The sequence below is a fragment of the Sciurus vulgaris genome (assembly GCF_902686455.1).
Source record: "Sciurus vulgaris genome assembly, chromosome: 17".
In the NCBI taxonomy this organism is placed as follows: domain Eukaryota; kingdom Metazoa; phylum Chordata; class Mammalia; order Rodentia; family Sciuridae; genus Sciurus; species Sciurus vulgaris.
Window position 1 is genome coordinate 2,496,641 of NC_136478.1, and position 15,918 is coordinate 2,512,558.

A 15,918-nucleotide genomic window follows, 5' to 3' on the forward strand; every position below is an offset into this window, starting at 1 on the left:
CAGGGGGTCACAGAAAGGGGCTCGCTGGGGGCAACATGGCCCCTGTGCCTTTGCAGATCATCGTGGGTGAGGCCGGAGCATCTCTCTGGGATGCCCTCCTGGAGAGAGGAGCTGCCCAGGAGCTGCCCTGATTTGGGGGAGTATGGACTGTAGCAGATTTGAGCGTCCCTGGTGTCTGAAGAAAAGACGCAAAGCAGTGCCTGTCATGTGGGAGGACAGCAGCGTGCTTTCCTTCAAGGGAAGATTTCCTCCCTACAGGGCGTCCAGGGCTGTCAGAAGCTGGGCGCCATTCCAAAGGTTAGGGATGGGGCAGAACGTATAATTTTAGCTTTGCAGAGCGCCCTTTCTGTCTCTGAAATGTTAAATACTGTCTCACCACAGTTGCAAAATCCTCGCACGCAGCGGGTGGCTCAGTCCCCACTTTGGGTCTCCCGGCAGAGACATCTGCAGAGACTAAACACCACCGAGGAGTCCCTCCCAAGGTCAAGAGCAAAGCCACACTGCACCCCAGGGCTTCACAGAGCAGGCAGAGCCCTCCACAATGACCTGAGGGAGGAGGATTCGCTCACCTGTGCCATTGCTGAGCGGGAACCAGAGATGGTCTGAGGCCGAGCGGGGATCGGCGTGCAGGAGGCTGAAGCCAGAGCACAGGTCCTGGTGAGTCCTGTCTGCAGGCTTTCCTTCCTGTGGCTGACCCTAGGTCCCAGGGTGAGTCCTGCCCCTCAGGATCACAGGAGGCCTGACAGCTGCACTCAGGGCCCGGAGAGGGAGCTGGGAGCAGCAGGGCCCTGACCTCGATTGGGCTGCAGTGGAGCACAGCTGCCTCCAACGCTGGGCAGGGATTTGTGGCCTGAGGCTGCCAGGGCCCTGCCCATCCCACGTGCCTCCCCCTGCCTGTCCATAGCAATGGCCCCACCACAAGCTCCTGAGACTGCCTGGGAACGTCCCCAGCTGCTGATGCTTAGCCCTCACCCACACCGGGAAGCCTGGATGCCCCTGCAGTCACCTCCTCATTAATGCACCTTTCATCTCCATCCCATCCGACCTTACAAGCTTCCTCCCCAGGATGCTTCCAGGACCTCCTCTGAAAGAGTCCTGGTGCCCAAACCCTTACCTCGGGCTCCGCTCAGGCAAGCTGGGCTCTGGCAGATATCTGGTGACTGCAGGGCCGTTGGGAAAGTTCCTTCTGCCCTGCAACATCTGCTGTCACAGGCAATGTCTCACCCCTGGATTCCGTCATCAGATTTATCCCATGGGGTTCAGAGACTGAACCCCAGCCAGGGATCCAGCGGGCTTCTGGGTATGTAGCCAAGGAATCGAACAGGGACTCAAACAGATGTTTGCACACCACGTTCACAGAAGCACTGTTCACAGAACCCAAGGGATGGGTGCAAACTAAGTGCCACGGACCCACAGAGGAGCAAAATGGACCCATCCATGGGTCCTTGGGATGTCAGCCAGCCTTTAAAAGAAAGGGCCCCGCGCCTGCTACATCTGGAAGAGCCCTGAGGACGCTGCCCTAAGCGGAAGACCTGGTCGCACTAGGACAGGTGTCTGAATCCCACTTGCCCGAGATGCTAGGTGGTCAGACCCATGGCAGCAGAAAGCATCAGGGCGGTGCCAGGCTGTGGGCAGGAAGGGATGGGGCGCCAGTGTTAGCGGGTGCAGAGCCCTCGGTGAAGGCAGGAAGGCTCCAGAGCCGGCCACGCTCCGGCAGGAGCTGCCAGCGGCTCCAAAGCCCCTGCTGGCTGCCGTCACGGTGGTGACTACCTGGGCACATCCTGAGCAGGACTGCACTCCATTTCCTGCTCCGGCAGGGGGAACACTGTGTTCGATTAGCAATGTCTGCAGAGAGCACAGGCTGCAGCGGCAGCAGCGCAGGGCCAGGTGCTCAGGGGCCCCGAGCAGTCACAGCCCCAGTCCTTCAAGGCTTTCCTGATCCGACCAGCCCTCCTCTCCAAGCTCACGCAGGCCAATGCTGCCTTCCCAGGATGTCCCTCGGGCAGCCTGTTCCCCACCCACCGCGGTTCACTCCTTCTAACCCCCTGGGGGTGGGAAGAAGGTCACTCGGCTGGGAAAGACAGACCGGCTGCAGCCACCAGTTTCCCGGCTCCAAATCCAGTGCTCCATTTGCCAAAATGCCAGAGGGGAGCTGCCCCCAGGCCTTCTTAGCCTGTCACCAGGCTTGAGACATGGGGCAGCAGCGAGTCAAGAGGGGACGAGGGGACGTGGCTCTGAATTGATCCTAGAGCCGGGTCGCCGCCTTGGCCTCCGGCAGCGGCTGCACCACCAGCGCAGACACAACAGACATCTCATCGTTCTGCGTGGCTCTAGCCCAGAAGTGTATTTTTACCCGGGTGAGTCAGTCATTTATTTGTCAATAGAGGCCAGTAAAGGAAAAGGCCCAGAGGCCATCTGTAAACAGGCCGTAGCCCCTGGAGACATCCCAGGGAAACCGAATTGTCTAGAAATGCTCTTGTTCCTGAAGCAACATGCCAAGAAGACGTGTCTGGGAAATGGGTTGCTGGATGGGTCCGGGGCATTGCAGGGGCTCAGAAGCAGAGCCCGTGAGCCTCAGGCAATCTGTGCACCAGCCCAGCCACCTGCAAACACACTGGCAGGGAACTATAGTGCCAAGCCTCAGCTTCTTCATCCACGAGTGGGCACAGCACAGCCAGCCTCACGGAGCTCTGCAGGATTAGAGGAGATGACGTCTGTTATAAGAAGCCCATGGATGTCACCGTGAAAGTGAGGAGACTGCTGGGGACAAGAGGGTGTTTGCACAGTGTTCAATCCCAACATCAGTGCGCTGGCTGAATACCCACCATGTGCAGCACTTGCCTGCATCTAAGAGAGTGCGTGTGCACTGCGGCAGCCAGGAAGGGTGACACATGAGGGAATGGCACCCCCCTCACAGTGCACTGTCTGGTAGGACCCACCAAGGCTAAGAATGCACATGCCCACCACCCCACAACTCCTTCTCTGGACATGTACCCAACAGAGCTGAGGGTCTGCCTTCTCCCAGAAGGCACCTGCAAGATGCCATGGTGGCTTCTCTCACCACACCCAGAACTGCGGGCAGCCCCAGTGCAGTGGGAGGGACGCAGGAAGCATGGTGTGCCCACACAGGGAATACTATGGTGCCGTGAAAAGGGGTGAAGCCCCTCTGCCGCAGAGGAGCCTCACTGTGAGAACGCTGCGGAAAGAGCTGGGTGTGAATGAGCACACTCTGGACAGTCAGGAGAGAGGAAGCTCGTCCGCAGGGACAGAAGTCAAAAGAGTGGCTAGCTCTAGGTAGAGGACTCACTGGGAAGGGCACAGCAGCTTTCTGGGGTGACTGAAGAGTCCACGTAATGATCCAGTGGTGATCACAAGGGTGTGCACAAACAAGACGTGTGCATAAAGAGAAAGAGCCAACCATGGCAATGTCAAGGCTGGAAAGTATATGGGACCACTCGGTGGTCCAGGGGCTGCAAACTCAGAAGTCCACCAGGGCCAGGGAGACAATAAAATGACTGGAATGAACCCAGTGTGGGCAATAGGTACCTGCTGCTCCAATTGCTACCAGACCTGAGCTCTGCCTGGAATAGTGTGTTTAAGATGATTGAGCCAAAGAAAGAAGCCACGCTGGGTGGTCCCCCACCGAGTAGGCTACAAGTCTTAGCCCCTATATGCACCCACGTCACAGCAGGAGTGCAGGAGCCAGAGATGCTAAGGGCCCTGCCCCCGCAGCACAACTCCTTGAATAAAAGCAGATCGCTGAGAAGCGCCCACGAATGGGCATCGTTCAAACACCAAATGACTAGGGGGCTGAGGCAGGAAGAGTCCAACCAGGAGGTGAGAGCCCAGAGGCTACTCCTGGTGCATCTGAAAGCCCTGAGCCTTCCTGGACCAGCTCCTTAACCTTGCTTGGTGCTCAGCGTCTTCCTCAAGTGGATACCAGGTCCTGGACGTTAGCCACTCGGCACAGTCTGGGACGCTGCACCACAGTTTCATAACCTCGCTGGGGGCTTTCGTGTTCGCTACCATTTCGTCCTGGCAACCTTGCTTCGATATGGTCCGTTGGTTGCTTGGTTAATTTGCGTGTCTCTTCCCTCTTGCTGGTTCGCGCTGTCCGCCTTGCACGCGCACGCGCGTACACACACACACAACCCCTGTTCTTTTTCCTTCCAAGAAAAAAAAGAAAAGAGAAAGCGCCAACGACACTCTCCTGATACACTCGGTCGGCAGGGGAGAGCGGGCGAGGAGGGGCTTTCCCACCGGGCGGCTCCCGGGGCGGCGCCACCCTCCCCGGGGCGGCTGCAGCACCGCGCGGCCCCGCGCCCAGCCTTTCCCAGGGAAGCGGATTCGCAGCCCAGCTCCAGTGAGAAAACCCCGAGCTGCGCTCCGATTGGCCCGCCGCGAGCACGTGCCCGAGGACGGCCAATCACGCGGCCCGAGGGAGGCACCGGCGCGGCCCCGCGCGCGGAGGAAGCCCTGTGCCGCCGGCCCGCGCGCCTTCTTCCGAGGGCGCAGCCCCAGAGGGGTGCTGAGCGGGTCTGGACGGCGCGGGGGCCACGTCGGGAGGAGGAGGGACGGGGCGGCCAGACGGCACGCCGGGGAGCACTGCGTCACCGCCGCAATTAGCGTTTACGAGGCCCTTGCGCGTTCATCCTCTGCGGCTCCACCGCAGCCCGGCGGGTGGGGACAGTCCAGATGAGGCACCCAGACCCGGGAGAGGCCAGGAGGCTTGCCTGCGACCAGGCCCTGTTAGACGACGGAGATAGGGACAGAGGCTCCCAGCGCGGCTCCGCACCCCAGGCGTCCGCAGAGGGTCGGCCTCGCCCTGGGGCCGCTGTGCGGCCACCACTCGGTTAATATTTCGCCCCACGTCCTCCCACGCTTTTTATTGCCTTAATATTTTCAAGCAAACTTCAAAGCAGTGCAGTAAATGGAAAATCAGTGACTCTTGATAAGTAGAATGGAACTAAAGGTAAACACAGTAAAGGCAAAGCAATGTTATTAACCTCTAGCTCGACATTTACCTGCCCAAGGCTCTGTGCTCCAGGCCTTGAGCTGTCTGTGAAACGAGAAGATTGGCAGGTGTTAGTGCGAAGTTAGACAGGCCGACACCCAACGGAGACTCTCCTCGATGTAATCAGCAGGTGTGGAAGCGAATGGAAAAGGTTTCCCACCGGGTGATTCAAAGACACGCGGTGTGGCGTCCTGCACCACCTGCAAATCAACATACAGACGCCGCTTCAGCCAGCGGTCGGTTTCAGGGCCACCCTTTATTTACGGCAAGGAGTTCCAGTCTCCCTCCTCATTAAAGAACAAAGATGGCTTCTGAAATAAATGTGTCTGGGCTTCACTTTTGAGATAGCAGAATAAAATATTTGTCCTTTGGCTTTGGAAGATCATCCCTCCCCCCAAAAAAAGTGGAAAAACAAACCCATGGTCCTTTTTCCATGAGAAGAGAAGACCTCTAAGGCCCTGCAGCGTACAGAGGTGCTATAGTATGCGAGGCTGACAAGCCACTGGAAGAGACACCTAAAACTAAGTGTCCAAGGAGGGCTGACCCACAGGCCTCAAGCCCCCACACGGTTCACAGTAGTCCTGCAAACCACGGAAGAACTTGGCAAAGGGAAGCACCAGGTAGTTTGGAAGGTGGGTGGAACACAGAACTGAGAAGAGGCTATGTGTAAGGGACACAGACCCAGTCCCCACATCATCTGTCTACCTCAGCCCTTCGAATCATGTTTCCTCTGGATATATGAAGCTGAAGAGCCCAGCCCAGGGTCCTCAGAGCACTGGAGCAATATTATTGAAAACATATTGAAGAAAGTCAGCATGTTGAAGCACAGGACCCCACTGCTTGTTCCCTGCTCTGCTCCAGCTTGCCAGGAGCCGGGCTTGTATCCACGAGGGCAGTGAGGTCCGCTGCAGAGGATCTGGTTAGGTGTACACCTGGTTAGGTGTACAGAGAGGACCTGTGGAAGTTTGCACAACCCTCTATCACCCTGTGCAGAAATCCACCCATACACAAACTTCCCCCAGGCTCCCAGATCTTCTGGTATGACTGACAACCAAGAAGACTCCAAGGTGGAATACAGAGATACGAGTGTGTGAGTGCACACACACACACACAGATTCTCACAAAGACAAACCAAACACATGGGAGGTTTCAAAGTACTGTCAGAGATACTCTGTTATCTTTAGAGCAGATATTGGGCAAACTATGGCCCAGGGGCCAAATCCAGGCTGGTGTGTGAGCTAAGAATGGTTTTTACATTTTTGAATGATGATGGGGAACAGATAAAAAATATTTCGTGTCACACAAAACTTACATTAATTCTTACTGCTGGGTTGGTGAATGGCCTTATTGGAAAGTAGCCACAGCATTCACTTATGTATTACCTAAGGCTGCTGGCACAACATAGTGGCAGAGTTAGAAAAGAGACCCTTCAGTTCACAAAGCTGAAAATATTTACCGACTGGACCTCTACAGAAAAAGTGCCAAACCCTGTCTTAAAAAAGAAGAGAAGTTACAGTATCCATCAAACAAGAGTGGTGTACTCAGGGAGCTATTTTTAAAACTCACCCAGAATGAAATCAAGGTCTGGGAAATAACAAGCATGACAACATGAATCAAAAATTCAGTGAAAGTGTTGGATATAAACTTGAGAAAACTTTAGATCGGGGACAAGGGGGGTAGCTAAAGAGAAGAATAAGGGGAGAGGAAATTAGAATGTTGGAGAACAGTCTAAAGGGCCAATAATCCACTTATAGGAATTCCAGAAAGAACAACAACAAAGCTACAGGTATGAAATTGCCAAAGAAACAAGAATATGTTCTGCATAATAACATGCATTTCCAGATCAAAAGGGCCACTCATTGACCAGCCCAGGGGGAAATGCCATACCCAGGCATGTCATGCTTTAAAAAAGAAAATTAGTCTTGGTGTGATACCCACCTGCTTCCATCATGCCTTACTCTCCAGAGACAACTCTTGACTCTTCTAGCTCTTTCTTCTACTATTTATATCAGTAATTCTAGGATATATATATTTCTTGATTTATCACTTTTAGGGATTAACTACTGGCTTTTGTAGTGAAGAGTTTAGTTCATGGATCCACCTCTCTTCCCCACACCCTCCTAATGGGATGATATTGTCATTGTCCATAAAATTGATAGCATTTCCCCTCCTATGAAAATAAAAATAATATTCATTCTGAGACAAGTTGCATGCTATCATTCTGTTTCCTTTCTTGTATAACTTTTGTTTTTCCTGGACTTAATAGTTGCCTTAAGTTTTCATTTTATTTGTCTTTTTAAAGACTTATTTTTAGAAATCAAAATATAAATACTATTTAATATGTGTAATTCTGATTAAAATATCATTTTATAAAAGGAAAAAGAGGAATAGGAAGAAGGAGAAAGAGAAGAAATGGAAGAAGAGTAGAGGAGAAAGTAGGAGAGGAACAATGTATTAGATGAACCAAATACAACATAGAACCCTTGTTTAGGTTCTAATTGGAAGAAGTCAATTGCAAAAGGAAAGAGAAAAGAAAAGAATTATGAGAAAATAAAGGAAATTTAGCCACTATGGAACATTGCATAACATGCAGGAATTTCTTCTTTATATTTTAGAAATAGGTGAGGTCCAGATTGGTTTTGAGTTGATCACTCTCGACCCTTGTATGTGTTTTAACTTCCATCACAAAAAGTTTGAACTAATTCAGATTTTATCAATAAATTAGAAGTCCCTCCTAAACAATATTTCCCTAAAATACAGGGATACCGGTCCTGAAAGTTGTCTTGCAGACTGCCCTTCTCTGTGCAGAGGAATGGGCTCTACCTATGGGTTCCTAGGCTCGGCTCCCCGCAGCCAGTGAGCATGCTCCTGTATGCAAAGGCTGCGGGCCTGGGCCTGGTCTAGGGGAGGGCGCCCTGACAGGCCTTCAAAGCAGGAAGGTCTCGCCCATTTCACCGTCCACTGAGAATTCACAGCTCTCTAATTGTGAACCGCACATGAACCTTTTTTTTGTCTTGGGAATTCACTTATGCTTGGCGAAGGCAACATCTCATTTCAAAGGAGGGAAGCGAAGACTTTAAAAGATTTAAAACCCAACTCCAAAAGCTCCGTGGACATCAAATAGCTTTTTTGAAACAAGGTTTTGATGAGTTAAGAGCAAATGAATTAGAAACACATGGATTAAATTCCCCCTTAAAATCTGCCTGGGTTTAAAAAATGAAGGGGAAGGGGGCTTGGCAAATATCCTTTCGGTTTTATCAAACCCCAAGCATTTTTAAAACAGCGTGAGATGGTTGGTGAGTCCAAAGTGCAGCTGCATTCACACAGTGCCATTAGCCAGGCGAGGGAAAGGGTCCCACTGACCAAGTCCAGAACGCCCCTCCATCCAGCAGGCCCAGGCCTCTGTCCAGATATGCCCAAAGCCACCAGCTGAAGTGCCGGAAGTGGCTCTGGTCTCTGTGCCACCCCCGCTCCCGAGGGCACGTGGCAGCGTTTCCACCCTGCTCTGGTCCCAGCCTGGACCGCACATCCCCCAAAGCCCCTGCGGACATCCAAGGAGAACCAAAGTTGCTGCCACCAAAAGAAAACAGCGCAGTCTGCGCCCTGGGCGCGGAGTCGGACCTGCCCCAGGCTCTGGACGAACCAGCACTGTCCTTTTAGAATCGAGGTCTGGGCTCCGGAAGGCCCTCTGAGGCCAGGCACGCGCGATGGAGCTGAGCAGATGGTGGCTGCCGCTGAGGCCAGCTCCTGTCTTAGTACCCGTGAGCAAGCTGGGCCTGGAGAGTTAGGGACCTCCCGGGGTCACCCATCAAGACAAGAAGCAGCCTCAGTGCCCGTGGTGGCTTCAGGGTTCCTAATTCCCAGGCCACACATAGGCTGCGTCTCAAGATGTGTGTTGCACTCCTCCAGGGAAGCATTCCAGAACATGGCTCAGACCCTTGTGGAGGATGCCCCCGGAGCGGCCCAATAAATGCACTCCCACCACATCTCCAGGGTGAATGCCAGTCCTCGGCCTGCCACATCAGCGCTGTTGGGATGGTAATGTCATTCCACCCACAGTTACTGGAGCTGCTAAGAGATGGATGTGGACAGTGGTAGAAGACAGACCTCAGCACCAGCTCCCAGCTTGACTGCTCAGAGCTGTGTGATGTTGGGCAAGCGACCTAGCCTCTCTGGGGCCCCCTCAGCTGATCTGTAAAATGCAGGCAATAGTGGCTTCCATCAGTAGGGTGGCTGGAGGGCTGGCACGAGTCTGTGCATGTGAAGGCTGCGAGTGCCCACGCCGTGCTTGGTGCCCATCACTGCGGATGAATGACCTCATCCCACTCATCCTCCCACCGCCTCAGTGTTATTAGTCCCATTTGTGGGATGAGAAATCCGAGGCTCCAAGAGGCTGAATGACTTGTAACCAGTAGCAAAGCCAGATGCCAGCCCTGATAGGGCTGGCCCCAGGGCCACCTCACACCCAGGAGGCGCCTCTCCTCGGTGGTGCACAGTTTGGCAAATAGGGCCAGGCTGGCTTTCACGTCAGCTCGGCCTCTCCACTCGTGTTGGCACGGAGAACGGAGCCCTGAGCCCACCCGACCCAGAGCCTCCGGTTTCTATGGGCTGGATACAAGGAAGGGGTCCTGTCCCCGTGCAGTGTCCAGAGTCCTGTTCTGAGATCTAATCACAGCTCTGCCAACCATCCGGCCAGGCGACCTTGAGCAACTGGCCCAGTGTGGGCCGGGAAAACAAGTGGCAGAAGAGGGGCTGCCTGGCTTGGCAGGGCTCCCGGCGTGCATGCACTGCCCAGGAACTGTGGCTGCTCGGAAGCAGGCTGCCAGGCACCCCAGCCTCTTCCTCCAGAAATGGGAAATGTCTCACAACTCCAGGCTTCCGGCGTGGCCCATCCGCCGCGCTTCCCAGGCGGCCAGCTCCCTGCACACCAGAACCATCCCGACGGAGGCCCAGAAATGCAAAGGAAATCGGCCTCTGTGACCCACGCTCTTTCTCCGCACACAGTTCTGGGTGTGTGTGTGCAGGGGCGTGCCTGGCGTTGGGCCGTTTTACACATCCATGAATGTGCACAGAGCTGTGTCTAGTCTTGCTCTCGGCAAGACCTGACTTGGAAGGCATCACCAAGACGGGGTCACACACTGGGCTCATGTTTTCCGCCCTGTCTGATGCAGACGAAACCTCCCTCAACCTCAGTCTTCTTGTCTGCAAAATGGAGTCCGTGACACCTGCTTCTAAAGCGCAGTACTAAGACTGTAGTTCAAGTGATCTGTGAGATATTCCCCCCGCTGGGCTCTTCTCCCTTCACCAACCCAGCTCCACACAGAAAGCCGAGAAAACTGCAGTTGCGAGCCATACACGCTAGGCGAAGGGATGAGTTCACCCTGGGGCTTGCTCAGGATGCAAAGAATCGCCTCGCCATGTCAGGATCACAAATCTATTACATTTTTAAAACCCAAAGAGGGGGCCCAGGCCCTTTGAAGCCAACGTAAATACAACTGTTTAACAGCTTATTTTAACGATCCAATGGGAATGGAGTCGTTTAAATGGATTCACGTTGCCAGCAACCTCTCTCTGCGACATGGTATTTGTTAGAAATTGGGATTTTACTCAGCTCCATGTCCTGCGGTCCCCTCGCCTTTGTTTCTTAGCAGGGTCGCCTCCCTGTGCGTTTTCTTTGGCTTCCCCGTAGAAGAGTAACAGATTCCTTTTGAAGTTTTTTTATTGATGAATGAGCCGCTATAAATAACCCTCCGTGGCAGCTGCCCGATTTCTGAAGTTTACTCTGGAATAATAGTAGCGGTGGGAACGAAGGGCAATTTACGGCAGCGCGTCATGAAATGGTTTAATGGGCTTCATACTGTTTAACTTAATCTTTACAGATGTAAAAACAGAAATACAATTATTTTAACAACTATTATTACATATTGCTTTGCTAATGAAAACAAGGGCCCGGGAAGCAGAGACACTGACTCAAGTGCTCAGGGTTGGTCATAAACCTGGGAGGGGGAGCGGGCGCTGGAGGGGCAGGCCGCGGCCTGGGGACAACTGGGAGTGGGGACCGAGACTCGCAATCGCCCTGAAAGCCTCTCCCGGCCGCAGGGCTCTGCCACACACAGCCACACACGTCATAATCATGTGGTCATCCGCAGTGAGCTTCTCTGGGCCAGTTTCAAGTGCAGCTCTGCGGTATGAATTATGGGGCCCGTGGAGAATTTCAGTTGCTGGGAAAGGCGACCACTTGCTCCTGAGGAGCTGGGGGAGCCGTCCTGGTTCTCACACTCCCCGCTGCCCCACCCTGTTCCTGACCCATCCCCCGCGCCACAAGCCAGCGTCCAGGGAGCACCTTCTCGCCAGGGGAGGGGGCCCAGCTCTTCCAGAAACCTGTGAACACAGCGTCTGCCGCCTGGAGGTTCTCCCTGTCCTGGGGACTGCTGGAGACAGCAGAGGGAACCCGGTCGCCTCCGTGGGGTGTCCACGCATCCTCCTCTCCCAGTCTCAAGGAGGGCCTGGCCCCCGCACCCTCGTTTCTCTAAGGGATGCAGCAGAAACCCCTTCACCCCTAACGACATGATTTTGTGCCTAGAGGGATTTCGCTTCCCCTGCCCCTCAGTGGGGGTCTCACCACTGTGACGAGGAGGCCGCAATTCTGAACCATTTGAGAAATGACAGAGTGGGGCAAAGGAAGCCAGAACATGACGGTGGGACTTCAGCTGGGGACTGTGGCTCGTCCCAGCGGTGAGCACAGGCCCGCCCGCCACCTCTGCACCACCTCGCCCCATCCAGAGCTGGGTGGTGTCATCTACTTCAACTCCGAACAAGAAATGCGCCCCTGCACATCCCCCAGAGCTGAGTGAGTAAGGGGTGGACAGTGCTCCCAGAGAAGGGCCCACAGCAGGAGGGAGATGGCGCGTGGGAGGAAGGCCCTTCCCGCCAACACTCACCCCCGGGCGCCACGCAGATGGCCCTCAGCCGCCAGGGGTTCACTCCAGCAGGAGAGCCAGGCATCAAGGAAACTGGATCTAGTGAGCAGGGTTTCTTGAGGGCCTACTGTGTGGCAGGCACCATGCCAGACACCACAGAAGAAAAGGAAGCCGCCAAAATGGAACCTGTGCTTTCACTGAGCTTCTGGTGAGCTGGCCGAAATCGGTGGCTGAGCACCTGCAGGATGCACACGCGCGAAGTGCTCCAGAGAACCAGGAGCATGGCGGGTGCCTGAGGGGCAAGCGGGCCACGCTGAGTCTGCCCTGTGGGCATCCCTCCTGGCATCTGAAACGGGTTCATCTAGATCACAATGAGCTCTAGGTGCAAAATACACACAGGATTCCAAAGACTCACTGTGCGTGTGCATGATGTCTTATTGATTCTTTATATTAAATTACAGGCTGAAATGATAATATTTTGGACATTTGAGGTTAAAACAAATATATTATTAAAGTTAATTCCACCTGTTTCTACTTTTCTAATGTGGCTACTAAAAATTGTTCAGTTACTCTGTCTTGGCTCTCTGTGTACAAGAAAAGAAGACACCTGTCTGACTAAGAGGCATCCTGAGCCCTCTTAGCTTGAAAGCCCCAGAGTTTGGGCTGGGGGTGTAACTCAGGAAGAGCACCTGCCTAGGAGGTGTGAGACCTTGAGTTCAACTGCCAGCACCACAGGAAGAAAGGAAGGAGGGTGGAGGGAGGGAAAAGAGAGCCCAGAGTCCCTAGAACGTGTCACAGGGAGGTGAGAAAGGGACAAGAGTTGTGACTCCTGCCATTGGCTCCATTCTTCTGCTGTCAAGAGGTCGGGAGATGAGATAGGGTTTCTTAGACGTCAGTATTACAGGTTGAGGGTCCCTATCTGAAGTGCTTAGGACCAGAAGTGTTGTGTATTTTGGATTTTTTCAGGTTTTAGAATATCTGCACATGAGATATCTTGGGGATTGAGACTCAAGTCTAAACATGAAATTCGTCTATGTCTCATATGCACCTTGTAGACAGCACAAAGGTGATTTCACACAGCATTTTCAGTGAGCCTGCATTTTGACTAGGAGTGCAGCGCTGACAACTCCAGAACTCATTCCAAAACCGACCTGCCGACCTGCCACGTACCTTTAGGACAAGACACCTGACTCTCCCTGAGAGTGTGTGTGCGTGTGTGTGTGTGTGTGGAGAGAATGGAACACCTGCCTCTTGTGGGAGGTCAAAATTAAGTGAGAAAATGGACATGAAAATTGTTCTGCAAGATAAGTCTCTTTCCACTTCCTATATAGTTCTTATATCTTGTTGTGACTTGGTAATTATATCAAAATTAAAAATTAAATAGACCTATCTCAGTGTAGAGATCATTTCTCTACACTGCAAGTCTGTTGACAAGTAAAATAAAAGTACTCTGACTTACAGAGTTCTCTGTCCCCAGTAGACTGGGTGCATTGCACAGGAAATGTAAAAAGACTTTTTGGTGATGATGATGAAAGAGATGATAATGATGATGGTGGTGGTGGTGGTGGTGATGGTGATGATGGTGATGGTGATGGTGATGGTGATGGTGGTGATGGTGGTGGTGATGATGGAGATGGTGATGGTGGTGATGGTGATGATGGTGATGGTGGTGATGATGGTGATGATGGTGGTGATGATGGTGATGGTGATGGTGGTGGTGGTGATGATGGTGATGGTGGTGGTGATGGTGATGGTGGTGATGATGGTGGTGATGGTGGTGGTGGTGATGATGGTGGTGGTGATGGTGATGGTGATGGTGGTGGTGATGGTGATGGTGGTGATGATGGTGGTGATGGTGGTGATGGTGGTGGTGGTGATGATGGTGGTGATGATGGTGGTGGTGATGGTGATGATGGTGATGATGGTGATGGTGATGGTGGTGATGATGGTGGTGGTGATGGTGATGGTGATGGTGGTGGTGATGGTGATGGTGGTGATGATGGTGGTGATGGTGATGATGGTGATGGTGATGATGGTGATGATGGTGGTGGTGATGGTGATGGTGATGATGGTGATGGTGATGATGGTGATGATGGTGGTGATGGTGGTGATGGTGATGATGGTGGTGGTGGTGATGATGGTGGTGATGGTGGTGGTGATGGTGATGGTGGTGATGATGGTGGTGATGGTGGTGATGATGGTGGTGATGGTGATGGTGGTGATGATGATGATGCAGATAATAATGAAGGTGGTGGTGGTGGTGGCATTCGAAAACTATATCCATATGCTTACATATATGAAGGAAATACCAAATATATTGAAAATACCAGCTATATTGTCATGGAGAATGATTATTCCAAGTGATTACAGGATTACAATTTTGCTCTTTTTAATGCTTTTCTGGATGCTACGCGTTTCTGGAGTGAATACCTAACTTCCATAATGGGAGGGGTCTCGGTGGAAGGTAACGTTGAGGTCATGAAGAGGGCTGAGAGGCTATTCTGGCAACACCTTTCTCTATCCCTGAAATCCACTGGTGGCGTCTACACCTCGCTGCAGTGACTCTCAACTCTGGCTGGGGAATCAACAGAATTGCCTAAGGAGCTTTTAAAAACACCCCGCTGTGGTCCACCACAGGTCACCTGAACCACAGCCTCTAGCAGGTAGGCAGGGAGGTCATCCCGGAGGCGGGGTGTGCCCAGTGGGTGTGTCCCGGCGCAGGTGGATGCTCCCCGGAACAGGAACCCTCGGGAGAGAGCGGGAGCCCGCAGCGCCCACCACGCGGTGCGTCGCCTCCCCCACCGCTTGTGCTCTCAAGATGGAGCCGGCAGTGCGGACTCCAAGGCCAAAAATGTGGGAAAGTTTATTTATTTCCCCAAAACATTCCTGATTTGTAATGTGCTTTCTAAAAATGTTCCAGCTGACCAAGCCCCTGCTAAATTTAGCTGCAACATTTAAAAGAAATGTTCTTTACACTTTATAAGGCGGGCCAGGAAATGCAAGGGTTTGAGAGAAAATCGCTCCTCCTCTGGTCCCTCTCTCCCAGGAGGGGACGGAAGCTCTCCCATCACCCACAGGAACAGCCTCCCTGCTGGGGAGAAGCGAGGAGTCCCAACCACTCAGGGCCCTGGGCTCACAGCGGCCCAACAGCCAGCCCTGGGAAGCGTCTTCTGAGTGCCTGGCCACCTGGGCTGAGCCAGGAAGCACGGTGGGTTTCTGTCCTGCAGCTGGGTGTCTCATCTGCCCTCGCCCATGGCCCGCAGTCCTCTGCCACCCTCCCCCTTGCCTTGATCATGAGTGGCAGCTTATTTTACTTTTGGTTTTGCCTTCCAAAAGTCAGATCATCTCCAGAGATGAGGCTGCACAGTGGGCAGATGAAATGAATCACAGCCACCGGCCAGGAGTGGAGAGGCGTCCAGGGGCTTCTGCTGCCTGCAGAACCACAGGACATCGTGGGAGTTGCTGGTTTAGGGTTTTGTTGCAGAACTAAGAGTCTCGGATAGAAGGCTCTGTCTGTATACAGTGCCAGGGCCTCTGATTTATTAGTACTTCCTCTGTGCTAGATATTTTACACACATCAACGAATTTCACTCTGACCACCACCCAGGCAGGAAGTATGTCCCTCCAATTTTGCCCTGTCATACTCAGCGGATGCCGGTCTGTTAACTCTCTGTTCAGGACAGTGCCATGAGGCAGAGGTTAACGCCTGGTACTGGCCTCTCCCCACCCCGCCAGACATCAAGTCCTCAAGGACAAGATGCTGATGACAGGGAGGCATGTCTCCACAGACCTGGAAGAGTGCACGTAGGAGGTGGTGGCCAGTACCTGGAGGGACGTGCGAGCCCAAATGCCTGGAGCTCCAGGGGTTAAAATATCTCCTGCTGCACAGTGGGAGACAAGAGTCGAACACTGGGGACACCAAGGGTGGGCACACCTCCTAGAAGGCGAGCATGGCATTGGTCACATCCAGAAAGCCAGCAGCAA

The 15,918-nt window shown here is 53.2% G+C and overlaps 1 protein-coding gene across 2 annotated transcripts in view; it reads right to left on the bottom strand.

The window, feature by feature from the left end:
• The window catches only part of FOXC2 (forkhead box C2), a 48,111-nt gene that overhangs the window by 15,053 nt on the left and 17,140 nt on the right, over window positions 1-15,918 (bottom strand). The window contains exons 2-3 of one of the 2 annotated variants that reach the window (XM_079119629.1): window positions 5,175-5,214; window positions 5,025-5,059 (exon numbers count right to left, since the gene is read on the bottom strand). The gene's annotated coding sequence lies outside the window, so the exon portion shown is untranslated. Of the gene's footprint in view, window positions 1-4,538; window positions 5,215-15,918 lie in introns of those variants that run through there. The other variant, XM_079119628.1, reaches the window with a different exon arrangement.